Genomic DNA, 14,377 nt, shown 5'->3' with positions numbered 1-14,377 from the left:
TATAGAATCACAATCACATGCCAAAACTTATTTAGTCATTTAATTTATGGACATCATTTCAATTTTCAGTCCTTTGCCACCACAAAGAGAGCTACTAAAAATATTTTAGAACATATAGTTCCTTTTCCATTTTCCTAATCACTTTGGTAAACAGACTACCAGAGATATTGCTGTGTCATAGGATATAAACAATTTAATAGTTCTTTTGTCATAATTCCACATTGTTCTTCAAAATGGTAGGATCAGTTCACAGTTCCACAAACAGTATATTAATGTTTCAATTTTTCCATTCCCCTCCAATATTTGTCATTTCTCCCTTTCATTTCATTTCTTCAAAGAAGACTTTAATTCTGATCAGGAAGAGAAGCAGAAAGTTTAGACCAGAGGTTGCCCTCTCTGCTCTTCTCAAAGTGAGTAAGTATAAAGTCATATCTATTTATTTGCGCCACTAAAATTTATGGATCTAGGAGATATGACTTTCAGGTTCAAGCAAACTTCTGATCACTTCATTATTAGGTATGAAGAAGATCCTAACCTTTATATACAAGGTTTAATTCCCTCTCCAGCAAATATCAGTTCCACAGTGAGCACAAATAACAATTTTCACAGAAACATATTATCAAATTCAATAGAAAAATGAAAATTAGAGGAAGTAAGCACAGGAAAATATCTATTAGATTATAGGAACTCTCTGATTGGGAGTGAAAAAATTGAACTCAAACAATATAGATGGACCTAGATCTCATACAAGGGCAAGCTCCTCAAAGTTTCTAGTATATCAGGCTATGGCCAGGGATATGATGGAAATTGCCAGTTCCTCTCATGTCAGCATCTTCCCAGAGTTTTTACCTTCACTAACCTAAAATGGTATTGACATCTGCCTTATTCTCTCTTGATTCTGAAAGCTAATTGTTACCTATGTCCAAAGAGACTCAGCAATCCAAAGAAAACCCCAAAACTCTTTTTTCCTGCTCTCATGAACTCTTTTTTATATCTCATTTAGAGCTGCCCATTTATCTCTACCAATGAGAAGAATATCCCATACCACTGGGCTCTGGGACTAGAATTACAAAGGCATACTCTTCTTGTATGTTTTCTATATATTGCTAAGAAATTTTGATCCTCTGCTGAGCCAGAAGTGAGTATATATAGAAAAAGTATTAACTGGTTAAATAGGTCTCTATCTTTCTTGGTGATGATCAAGCAAAGGATAGTTTTAAACTTTAAATAAGAAAGAGAGATGGTACTAGAGGACTACTCATTCCAATAAGGACAACATGTTTTCATTGCACTTGCTATGGCCATTAATATGGTACAGCTGATTTTCTCTCTTGTGTTTTTCCTGTCTTGCTGCTAGATGAAGAAGTAATGATGACGGCTGTAATCTTGTGAGTTTCAAAAAATTATAATATAGAATTGCCTAAAGACCTAGAATTAGGTTCTTTAGGAATTTCCCTGCAGCTAAGCTTCAAGGAATTACCTGATTAACCCATTTATGGCAATGAATTGACAAGTTACTCAAAGCTGGTGCCATGTTCTATATAAGATAGGCATTCATCCAAAAGGAACTATAATTCGTGAAATTCTACCACTGGAAATAATTTCCTTTGTTGGGGCACTAATTATGTATTTTGGGTCATTGATATTTTTCTGCTCTGTTTAAAATTCAAATCTATATAAAAGTAACATGTTAAGACATTATCACATTAATTATAAGTTGAAAGTTCATTTTACTTTCCAATTTAAAAATTAAATAAAACCGCATTACTCCAGGAATTAGAAATTTTGATTAGAATATGTAAGCCATTACACTTTGGAAAATTAGGGGTCTCTACAGGAAAGTCATCTGTGAGAGATCACTCCATTAAGGAGCATGAGGCACTGAGTCTCCAGGGAGTTGGATTGTATTTGCCAGAAGAGGGAAATAAAAAATAAAATTAAAGGCAGGCTAATAATCTGGCCCCAAACTAATTAACTAGTTGATTTCAAGTTTTCAATGAGATTTGCAATTATTTTGTGTGCATGTATAAGTATATATGTGTATAGATAGGAATGTTGTGTGCATATTTAGGGGGGATTAGTAAAGGAGTTGATCTCTGCATTGAACTTAATAAAGTTTGGAATTATATTTGTGCAAATACAGATATTTTCATTAGTATAAATTAATGATTATCTGAAATTTGATTTTTAGACATTTTATAATAGTTTTTATTTTTCCGAATACAAGAAAAATTAGTTTTCAACATTCATCTTTGCAAAACCTTATATTCCAAAAATTTCTTTCTCCTCCTTTCTCTCCAAGACAGCAAAGCAATCCAATATAGGTTTAAACATGTGCAATTCTTCTAAACATGAAATTTAAAATATTTTAGAATTGACAGGTTTGATTCTATCCACTATGCCATGATAAGGCCAAAAGAGAAATGATTTTTTTTCTTTCATATTACTGAAAGAATCAAAGTGTTACATGTGACTTCTAATATCCTATGTTTTATATTTCTATTTTTCTAATTTTAAAATTCTTTAATAATTATGGCTGATATTTATGTACTGCTTAATACATTGGACAAAATGAAAACATTATCTAAATTTATTATGAAAACAATCTCTTTGATATAGACAGTATGAATGGTTTATACCATTTAGCAAATGATACGATTCAAAAACAAAAGAAAAAAAAAAGAAATCACTTTGCATAAGTCACATTTGAATGCTAAGATTTGAAAATGGGTATTTACTATGATGAGTTTTCAATTTCACCAATCTACCTCAGTCAAAGATTCACAGCAGAATCTTCTGAGAATTTTTTTCTATACATTTGAGATTCTAGGCATTCATATTCAACATGAATATATATATATATCAAAACTAAAATTTTTTGCTGCTACCTCCTTCTGATTAAATGTAATGTCTTCTGGTTCAGGTTATGGTACCAAATAATAAGTAGAGCAGGGGTTCTTAAAATTTTTTTTTCTTCCCTCATGGATTCCTTTTTCAGTTTGGTGAGAGCTATGGATCTTCTCTAAGAATAATCTTTTTAATTGAATAAAACAAAATAAACATGATTTTAAAAAAGGCAATTATATTGAAATAGGCTATCATGGTATAGCATAGTATAATCTCTACTACTGGGTAGGTTGAAGCTGAAGTTCTGAGCTTAGTATGGCTAAAGCATATTAAATGTCCTTGATCAACCTCTCATCAATATGGTGATTATTTAAGAACAAAAAGTCACTAGATTGACTATTGAGAGTAGAACTGGCCTGTATCAGAAATAGAGTAAATCAACAGGAGCAGCCACTCAACTTCCAGCCTGACAAAATAGACAAAACCCTTAAGAACTCGAGCAAAATCACAGAACCCCTAAGAAACCCTGAACTAAAATGTTACAGAATTATATAACCTTAGAATTTGAGGGAATTGTGGAGAATTAAGTTCAGGGATCAGCAAAATATAGTGTGTAGGCTGATCCACTATATGGAAGTTGTAGTTTTCTGACCCTGTTATCTAGTTTATCCTCTAACAGTGTTAGGAATTGCCCCTGTAACATTCTTCATTGATCCCCAAGATTTTACAGGAATATTCTTAGTGATATGTAGCTCAGTATGATAAACATCAGTCTTTTCCATAGGACTGACAACTTTACACATTAGAAAATTCATTCTTTCTTTCTTTATATAGTGTTAAAATCTATTCCCTATGTAACTTATATTTTTATTTCTAATTTTGTCTTCTGGTGTTACACTCAACAAGGCAAATGTTTTCAACATAATTGTTATTCATACACACATTTATATGCAGATACATAAATATATACATATACATACATATACATGTAGACCCAGATATATCAATCATGCCTCTGACTTCCCTGTCAAATTGTTGTCTTTCTTGTTTATAAATAGCTCTAGAAAAGACATTTCTTTCCTTAGTTCTTTTGTTTCTTCTCCTCAATAATAACAAGAGCAGCAACAACTGTTTATTACCCTAAGTGTTTTTCTTTACAAAGAGTCTACTATCATAGACCAAGGCTTCTTAAACTTTTTCCATGAATGATCTCTTTTTGCCAAAGAAGTTTTTATGTGACCCCTGGTATGTAGGTATACATACAAACATTTATGACAACCATAATTTTGTGATCCTTCCATTCATTTTCAAGACCCCCACACAGAATTGTGTCCTACAGTTTTAAGAAGCTGGGATATAGATCATATGGGGGAGCCATCACAGTGACTAGAGTAAGGAAAACCAGAGCACAATTCCATCCTCAGACACTTAGCAGTTTTGTGATCCTGAGCAAAGTCACTCCTTAAAACTCAGTTTCCTGTAAAGTGGATATAATAATAGCACACACCTCCCAAAGTACTGTGAGGATCAAATGAGATGTTTGTAAAGAATTTTGTGTGACACCTGGAAAATAATGTCATATAAATGTTTATTTTTTATTTTAAGTTTTGATTTCATCTGTGTGAGTGTTACTTCTTCTGATGTCAGTCATAGCACTATTTCATATTGGATATAAATAAGTAAATCCACTACAGGAATCTTAATATTTATATATCTAAAGCAAAAAATAAAAACATTTTCTTTTCCCCAAACCAAATTTCTTGTCTTGAAAATCTACATTTCTCTTAAGAATACCATTATCCTTTCTGATTATCTGCTCACAATTTCAGAGTTACTCAATCTTCACTCTATCTCTCTGTTCCCTCATTCATAATTTGTTGCCAAATACCGTTGATTCTGCTTCAACAAATTTCACAAATCCATTTACTCTTCTCGTGCAATTGGCCAATTCTAACTCAACTTGCTATCACTTCTCATCTAAACCATGGCAATACTCTCCTATATGGTCATCAAGTCTCTTCTCTGTCCCACACATCATCTACACAGTCATCTGAGACCATATCTAGTCGTTCTGATCTCTGTCTTGCCATTGGACTCAGATGGGTCACATTACTCCCCATTTGCACACTCTTAATAATAATCATGTACAATCATGACATTGTACCTCTAACTAGATTTATAGGTAAATAGAGTTGTAGATAATTCCGTAAAATTCATACTGCAAAAGTACACAAAGAGGTAGTAGATACTCAACTGCCTAGAAGGAAAAGAAGGGGTCATTTACATTCTGCCTCCAGTTCCTGGAGAAAAAGGAAAGAAATTTCAGTAATATACTTTCAGGGTTTTAGTAAACAGGAAGAACTGAGTGCAAATTGTCTTCAAATTCTTAGTTTCAGTAAGATTAACTTAACCTCTGATGCTTTCAGTTTCCTCAATTGTAAAGTGGGTATCATAATAACACCTATCTCCTGAGGTTGTTGTGAGGATTGAAATATTTTTTTTTCTTTTATATCTTGCACATTTGAATCACTTAGTAAATATGTTCCCTTCCTCTATTTCTTCTTCTACTCTTTCTCTTCTTTTCTTTCTACCATGTTGGGTCTTCCTCCTGTACTTCTTGAATTTCCTTCCCTGTCCATCCATTTTTGTTCCTAATTGTTTCCTTGTTTCTTCTCTTCTTTCTTTCTATTTCTGTCCATTCTTCTATAACTTCCTTATATCCATCCTACCTTTCTTCACTGTTTCCATCTTTTCTTCCCCATTTCCTTTCCTCTCTCCCTCCTTTCTTACTTCCATCCTTCTTTCTTCCATTTTTTTCAAGTTGTCTTTCTATCCACATATAATAGGTATTTTTATTCTTTTTAAAATTAATTTTCATTATTTAGGGGTAAGCATTATATAACTTTTGGGTAATTAAAACCCTGTATTTTTATACCTGACCATAACCTATCTTAGGGAATAACTATGTTATGTGGAGATCTGAGGCCATTTTTTCTAGTGGAGAGGTTGTTAAATTTATCCAAACTTGTTGAACAGGATTTGAAAATTTACTTAAAACTTTAAATATTCCTTAGATAAGAAGCATCTCAACTGTCCTGATGATGAAATGTAAATTTTCCTTCCCAATTAACCCATTTTGAAAGCTCTGTCATTTAAACTATAACCTATAGTTTACCTATAATCATTTGACTAGATTTATCTATGTACAAAATTATGACTGCTTATTTAGCTTGGTTTGACTTTTATGTCATTGAAAAAAAAAGCACTGTGGTTGTGGATTTATCTTTTTTTTTTTTTTTAAACCCTTGTGACCTAACAGGTATATACAATATTGCAATATGTAAATAATCTATTTCTCTATTACTGATGTAATTTTGTCCATGAAAAGTTTGTTATAATGCTAATGATTGTTTCAATTTCTTTAATATCTGAACTTGAACAATAAATAAATAAATAAACAAACAAACAAATAGGTTTGTTCTTACCTCTAAAATTTCTGTGTAGTGATAAATATATTTTGACAAAAATTACTTACCACTTGAACTCAGAGAAGAGATAATTCTTCCATAACATTCCTTTCCTTCTTCCAGCCTTCCTCTCTCCTTTTCTTTCTTCTTCCTTTGGTTTCTCTCTCTCTTACTTCCTTCTTTGCTTTGTCATTTCTTCTCTTTCTTCCTTACTTCTAGCCTTATTCTTCTAGGAATTATTCCATTATTATAACAATAGCTAGAAATAGCAGCCATTCATATCCAGGCCAACTTATTGGATTATAGTTGAATATTTCTATTCAATTTGTCTCTTGCCTTAGAAAACTGGATTCTAAATATTACCCTGTGGCTTTTTTTCTCTCCCTTACACATATCCTCTTTAATTCCTATAGGGTCTTATTTTCAATAAACTTTCTACTTCAACTTAAAAGAAAGGTGTTAAATGACATCTAAGTTGCGAAGTAAAGTGTTAGTAGATAGCAAACTGTTAAATGTTAAAGAACAAAGTGTAAACTGAAGACTAAGGCTTCAGGTAAAGATTTTTCAAACCTAGAGGAGTATTTTCTATTTGAAAAGCAATCCTTGAAGATACCAAAGAATAAGGTTATAGGGGAAGAACATTGTGCTAATATTCCTTGGCCCAAAGCAAATTCTAATATGTCATCATATCTCTACCTCTTCTGCCTGTTTCTAATATCCTTCTTAAGATAATTAATTGCTGTTAGTGATAGGTCTGATAGCCTAATCAGAGATCAGTTTCCAAATGTTTCTAAAACAGTGTCCCAAATTTCTTTACATCTAGAGATGGCCATTAGTACAGCTGAAATGAGAATCTGATTAATGCATGATTAAAGAGGACATATAGAAGATGTTTGACTAGCAGAATAGCATAGCAGGTAGAAAGCCTAAAATAGAATCAGAAAAATCTGATTTCGAATCCTCCTACCAATACATACTTTCTGAGAAGCTGTGGGGAAATTCTTCAACTTCTCAATTCTCAGGCATTTATATGTAAAAAGTCCCAATTATCACTGGCTAACAGTGTTTCCCCTTGTGGAATTTCCTACAGATAAAATCACTGGAATTATCTCCCTGAAAAAATATTATTAAGGGAAAAATATCTTCTTTCCTGAGTTCATGTGGTAGATAACTGCTGTCAAATACACACATACACACACACACACACACACACTCACACACTACAAAGCAGAAATTTCAGAGGTAAAAACTTAGTTTTTATTGCTTTGCTCAAGCATAGGGTTCATGCCTCAAAGAAAATCTGAACAATAATTAGAGTTCTAACAAGTCTTATTAGAAGAAAAATTATCTCAGAGTTACAGAAAATAATTCACTTAATATTTCAATTTTGTAAATTTTTCTTAAGCTTTAAAAGTTAAAGAAAGATAGAGCTATAATCTCAAACTTCTTTCAATATTTTAAATGTTGAATAAATTTAGTTAAACATAGTTATCATCTTATGCATACTCTAAGTAAGCAACCTCTGTAGACAAACTCTTAGGTAAATTAAGTCAGGTTACAAACTACATTTAGAGAGTCCATGAATTAGTTAAGTGAAAAAGAGTAAATATTTATATATCAAGGAGTCAGGGGTAGTTGAGATTCTTCCAGTGACTTCTTATTTAAGGAATGTTTAAGGTTTTAATAAAATTTCATATCTTATGGAACAGGTTGTGGTAAGATAAGTTATATAATTTTTAATTTGTGAAATAAAACAATCATTTCCATAACATGGTATAATATAAAACTGTAATTGTACATGAAACTGCAAATAACTTACTATTCCTTTTTAATATATAATAAAATTGTCATATAAATTTCTTTGTTTTCCTTTTTCTCTCTTCCTTCCCCTATCCTAGAAATGGAACCATTAATTACAAATATGTACACACACACACACACACACACACACACACACACACAGATATTCTATAACATTTTTATCAATTTATTCTGTAGATATAGATAACCTTTTCTTTTACATGTCCTTTGCAGTTAATATGGCTATTAAAATAATCAAAATGAATTTTTCATTGAAAGTAGTTATTAAAACAATATTGTTGTTACTATATACATTGTTCTCTTGGTCCTGCTCATTTCACTCTTCATTGTTTTGTATAAATTTAGCCTTGTTTTTCTAAGATCATCAAGCTCATCATTTCTTATAGCACAATAGTATTCCATCACAATCATGTACCACAACTTGTCTAATTATCTCCCAATTGATGGGCATCTTTACAATTTCAGTTCTTTATCATCACAAAGTGAATTGCTATAAATATTTTAGAATATATAGGTTTATCCTGTATTTTTCCCTAATCATCTTTGGAAATAGATGTAGTAAAGGTATTGCTAGGACAACGGATGTAGGCAACTTAATAACTCCTTGGGCATAATTCCAGATTGCTCTCCAAAATGGTTAGTTAGATCAGTTTACATTACCACCAAAATTGAATTTGTGTCCCAACTTTTCCACATCCCCTTCAACATTTGCCACTTTTTATTTCAATCATTTTAGCCAATTTAATAGGTAGAAACTGATTTTTGAAGATTGCTTTAATTTGCATTTCTCTCATCAATAATGATCAAGAATATTTATCATATGATTATAAATTATTTTGATTTCTTTATCATAAAATTGTTCATATCATTTGATTTCTTATCAATTGGAGAATGGCTCATATTCTCATCAATTTTACAAAGTTCTTTATTTAAGATAGGAGATTTTTATCTGGAAAAATATCTATAATATTTTCCCTCAATTTACTGCTTTCCTTTTGATTTTGTTTACATTTGTTTTATTTTCACAAACCCTTTAAATATAATGAAATTAAATTATTCATTTATTTCTCATTCTGCTTATCTCTTTTTTATTTACAAATTAATAGATAAGGTAAAGATAATATTAACCAAAAGTTGCAGAAAGAATAAAAAGAAATCAAAAATATCCTTAACACCCCACGAACTTTTTTGATATTTTTATCTAAATAGTTTTGCATTGGTCCCCCTCACTTCTTATCCTGTTAAAACATAAACTTCCAAAGGGCAGAAATTCTATTTTATTTCTTAGAACCCCAAGGATCTTTTACAACTCTGGCACATGAGTAGGCACATTTTTTTTTTAAATAATTGTTCTAATTAAACAAATCCAAAGACTGCAAAGCTAAGTCTTCAAACTTGTTTTATTTTCAGTCAAGTCTTTGAATTTAGGATGGAGAAAATCATTTTAAAATACAGGTATTAGTGGTATGAAGTATATATTTTTAAAACAGTGATTCTCTTTAGTAAATGTTGGTAATACTAGGTAATTAAGTTGTCAAATAAATATCAGATCAATTTTGACACCAAGTTGTGGGGAGATCATTTATGTAGTTAAAATGATCCTGAGAAAGGCAATTATTAAGAAGAGGTGACCAGGGCCTGTGACTCATTAAATTATTTATTCATTCATTAGTATACAGTCAAGTGGCATAAAAATTGTCCAAGGATTCATTCATATTTACCTCCATTTTTCTTCTAGCTCTCTTTTAAGATCTTTTATAGTTTCTTCTGGGAGAGCTTTGTGTGATGGGGATCAGGTTATATCACCTTTTGGGGCTTCATCTGGAGACAATCTACTATTAGTCTGCTCAGGGCTTGAAATCTGTTCTTCTCTTTCACCTTAAAAGCTACCTTATGGTCAGAGTTCTTTTTGTTCTTTATTCATTTTTTAGAAAAAGTTGAGATCTGCTTTTAGGGCAAGGGAGATTGTCCAAGCTTCTCCACAAGCAGCAGTGGATGTGCTGACTGACTTCAGTTGCTGGGTGGGCATGTCCTGGTCCCATGAGATTCTGGCATTTTGAGGTTTACTATTTACCTTTGTGTTTGTGTTGGATGTTTTCTAACTTCTTTGCTGATCTGCTGGCTTGCAGCCAGGGCAGAGTAGCCAACACTGCGGTAGATTTCTCCCTGTAGATTCTCCTCACCTCCTCAGGTCTGTGCTATCTATGCTGCGGTCTGTGCTTGCTTGTGCTTGGACTACCTCCTTCCGTGCCCAATTGAAACAGAACTTTTCTGGAGAACTTTGAAATTATCTACTGCTGATAATTTGTTGCACTCCCAGTACTTGTGGTTTCTGCCTGTCCTGAGCTAATTCAGAGGCTGGATTTGATGGTTAGTCTGAGGGTTTGGGGAGAAGGTCAGAAGAAATGTGTGTCCTCTCTGCCATCTTGGCTCTGCTCCCACATGCCTTATTTGCTTGTCTCTTTACTAGTAGATCCAATGTAGTATGTCCATTGTCCCCACTGATGCTGTGTTATTGTGGGTGGATGTTCCCTCATGTCTATGTTTAGTTATTACTATTGCAGTAAATGTCTATTTTTAGATAAGTATATCTACTAGCTAACTTCTAATTGTAAACTCACTGGCAATGGTTCATGAGCTATAGTTTTAGCAGTGCAAACCCAAAAGGTACCTTGAATGTGGCTTTAGCAAGTCTCCTAGACATCCAAAGTATCAATGCAAGTTAAAGGCATAACAGCTGGATAGTTCTAGATTGTGTTCAAATCACACCTCCATACTCAATTATCTATGTGATCTAGGCAGGCAACTAAACTTTCCTATCTCCACAAACCAGCATTCATTAAGATCTTATCATGTGCCATCCACTATGCTAACTTTTAGGGAAACAAAGACAAAAAAAAAAACTGCTGTTGATATCAAGCCTTTTTTAGTCTAATGGGGAAGAACTCACAAACAATATAAAGATTATCTATACAAAATAATCTGTGAAATGAGGGTGTTGGACTTGATGAACTCTGAGGTCCTTTCCATTCCCAAAGCTATGATCTTCTGAGCCTATTAGATCCTGAGTTACCCAAAGTTAGAAAAGTAAATAGGACCATTTTCACATAAACTTTCCACCCACAGATGTATGAAGTTAGCTCAAGATCACTTGAACTGGTTAGTTAAATTTTCAGTGCTAACATTTTATATCCCAGAAAAAAAAAATGGTACAAATAAAGACTTGATTTGTTGTCAGTTGATTGTATAGATTTAAGGGGGTGATGGAGAAAATGTTAAAAATGTAGATTAAGCTCCCCACAGAAAACTCATTGTTAAACATTTATTACCACCTCATTGTCTTTGTTGCTAATTTAATCAAATAGCATTTTAAAGTGCCTACTGTGTCTGTGTAAGAGGCAATGTTCTGGGAAGAAGAGATTTAAAAAGCAAGAATAGAACAGTGCTTTGGGGGGGGGGGGGAACTCTATTTGCCAGTCAGAGGACTTGGGATTAAAAAATCAGTTTCTACTAAGTAATATTTGAAAAATTATATCAATTTGACTTTGAATTAAGTGTTCTTTCTACTTCACCACCTGTGTAGTTTGGACTAGGTGACCTCTTAACTCTAAGGTTTTATGAATATGTCTTCTTGGAGGAATTTCTGTTGCTTTCATCTCTGACTATGGCTAAAATTATTCACATGCATGAAATAATCTTTGGTACAGATCCCTATTGATCCACAGAGTCTCTTTCTGCCCTATCCAGTACAGTGATAGGAAGCTGCACTGAGTTCTATTCCTTAGTAGCATGGTCTACATTAAGGGGAGAGTGAGTTTTCTGCCAGTGAGGACATTTAAGCAGAAAGTGAATGCTAACTATTTAAAAAAATATTACAGGTAGCGTCTGTGTCTTCTTCCAGTTCTAGAATCCTAAGATCTGTGGGTCTTCCTCATGGCTAAAAGAAGAAATCTAGTTGTCCTGAATCAAAAGGACCAGACACACAAGGGTGGGGAGAATTCTAGCTCAATAACTTACAAATAGCAATAATGCTTTACCAATTGCTCAAAGAATTTATGAAAATGCATACTTGCTAACAATGAATCTTATTGTTCTTGCCTGGAGATTGCTGTGCTGGGCAAAATGAGGTTTCTTCTTAAATCAAATAAAATTTGTTTTCTTCTGAGTGGATTAAACATTTATGAGTTACACTTATTGGAGCCTGCATTGGATTTTCATTTGCTGGGGCAAATAATTTGCTGGTATCTGCAAGCTGCATTATGAGTGATACTCTTTGGGAGAGTTTCACCAGACGAGGGGATACTGGGACATAGCAATGTGCTCACTGATTTCAAAAAATGATGAAAGTTTGGAGAGTTCTGTCCCCTAAATCTAACAACTGGGTAAGTTTTAATCAAGTAGCTCTAGCTTTCTTTTTGATTATTAAAAATCCAATTTCTTTTCTGTTACAGTTTAACTCAGGTAGTCTGTCTTTTTTTTAATAGTTCTCCCCGAGTAATGGCAAGGAGGATATTTCTGCTCTATAGCTTCTCATTCTGTTTTATTAATATCTTTCATTTCTGATCATGAATATGTTGAATCAATTCCCCCCCATTGCAAAGACCCAACGTCTTCTCAGTCATTTTATATGTATATATAGAAACATAGATAGATATAAATATATCTATATCCATCTAAGTCTGTGGATGTATATACATGTATTTATATGTGTGTATGCATATATATATGTATGTACAGTGTATATATTTGCTACCCATCTGTGTATATATATCTATGCATATCCATATATAATATATGTATACACACACATATATATGTATGTATATGTACGTGTGTGTGTGTCTGTGTGTTACAGTGGTCTCCCATATTTGTTGTTAAGTGATTCCAGAAGGCATGAGTACCAAACAAATTTTTCCTATAAGAAATCCATCTCCAGTCCCCATTCTAACCATCTTTCCCCACCAATTCCCAAAGTCGAAAGACACTGAAGATTCACAAATTCATGGGTTTTCAACTAAAATAGTCGTCTCAGATCTTAGAGCCTGACTTCCTTGCTTTCCAAAGCAAAGGTTGACTTGCCCAATTAAATGTCATACAATTTGTTTTTATCTTTATATCCCCAACATAAAAGAGATATTTAGAGTCAACAGTGTTTTTCTTTTTTTCTCTTAGACTTTAGTATCAAGTGCTTTCTCTTCATATTTGATTCCACTTCTCTACTCATGGAATCACTAGTTTCTTTTCATCTCCTGATTTGGACAATTGCAACTGAATCACAGTTTAATCTCCTTGGCTCCATTTTGACATCCACTATCCATCAATCACCATTTTCTGATCCATAATATATACTGCTATAAAAATGCTCAAAAAAGGCTTTAGTGACTCTCCATTGCCTTTAGAATAATAATCATAAACTGATTCTTAAATTTAATGTCCTTGATAAACTATAAAAGTTTTGGGAGTGGGAAAACCTTTATTCTTTGTATTTGTATCTCTAGTGCTTAGCACGGTGTCTGATAGCTTAACAGTACCTGTTAAGTGACTGATATTCATTCTTTTCATTTACTTTATGATCTAACCAAACTAAATTACTCATTGATCTATTATGTCATTATATTTTCTCTCATGTTAGTACATTTACTTATATTGAATTGCCCTCTCTACAGGAAAAGCAATCATAGGATCATAGATTTAAAATTAAAAGAGCTCTACATACCATTGAGTCCAGCTGCCTCATTTTATATCTGAAATAATAACAACAACAGAGAGATTTAGTTACTTGGGTCACATAGTTAGTAATTGCAGCAATAGTCAACCACAGAACTTCCTGACTCCAACTGTAGTACTCTACCTTTGCCAATTGCTTCACATTCTGTTTTATCATGCTTCATTTTGATTATATTCATCTATTAAAATGTTTCCTTCCTTTCTTCTTTTAAAAAAGGTTATTTTTCTTTATTTCATTAATCTTGGATCTGAAATTCCTCTCTATTCCAGGAGGATATTCTCAGGTTCAAGCAGTTCTTTTACAACAAAAAACAAGCACTTCTCAGCTAGTGAATGGCCCTCAGCTTCCAAAACCTTTTTTGAGTTCTTTTTTAAAATATCAATTTAATATTTTTTGCAGTTATATATAAAAACAATTTTAATGTTCATTTAAAAAATTTTCCAAAAAAAAGTTACAAATTATTGCTCTATTTCTTTCCTCCCCCCACTGAGAAGCAATATGAACAATTTGATGT

This window comes from Antechinus flavipes, chromosome 1 (assembly GCF_016432865.1).
Source record: "Antechinus flavipes isolate AdamAnt ecotype Samford, QLD, Australia chromosome 1, AdamAnt_v2, whole genome shotgun sequence".
In the NCBI taxonomy this organism is placed as follows: domain Eukaryota; kingdom Metazoa; phylum Chordata; class Mammalia; order Dasyuromorphia; family Dasyuridae; genus Antechinus; species Antechinus flavipes.
Note: the sequence above shows the minus strand (reverse complement) of the source record.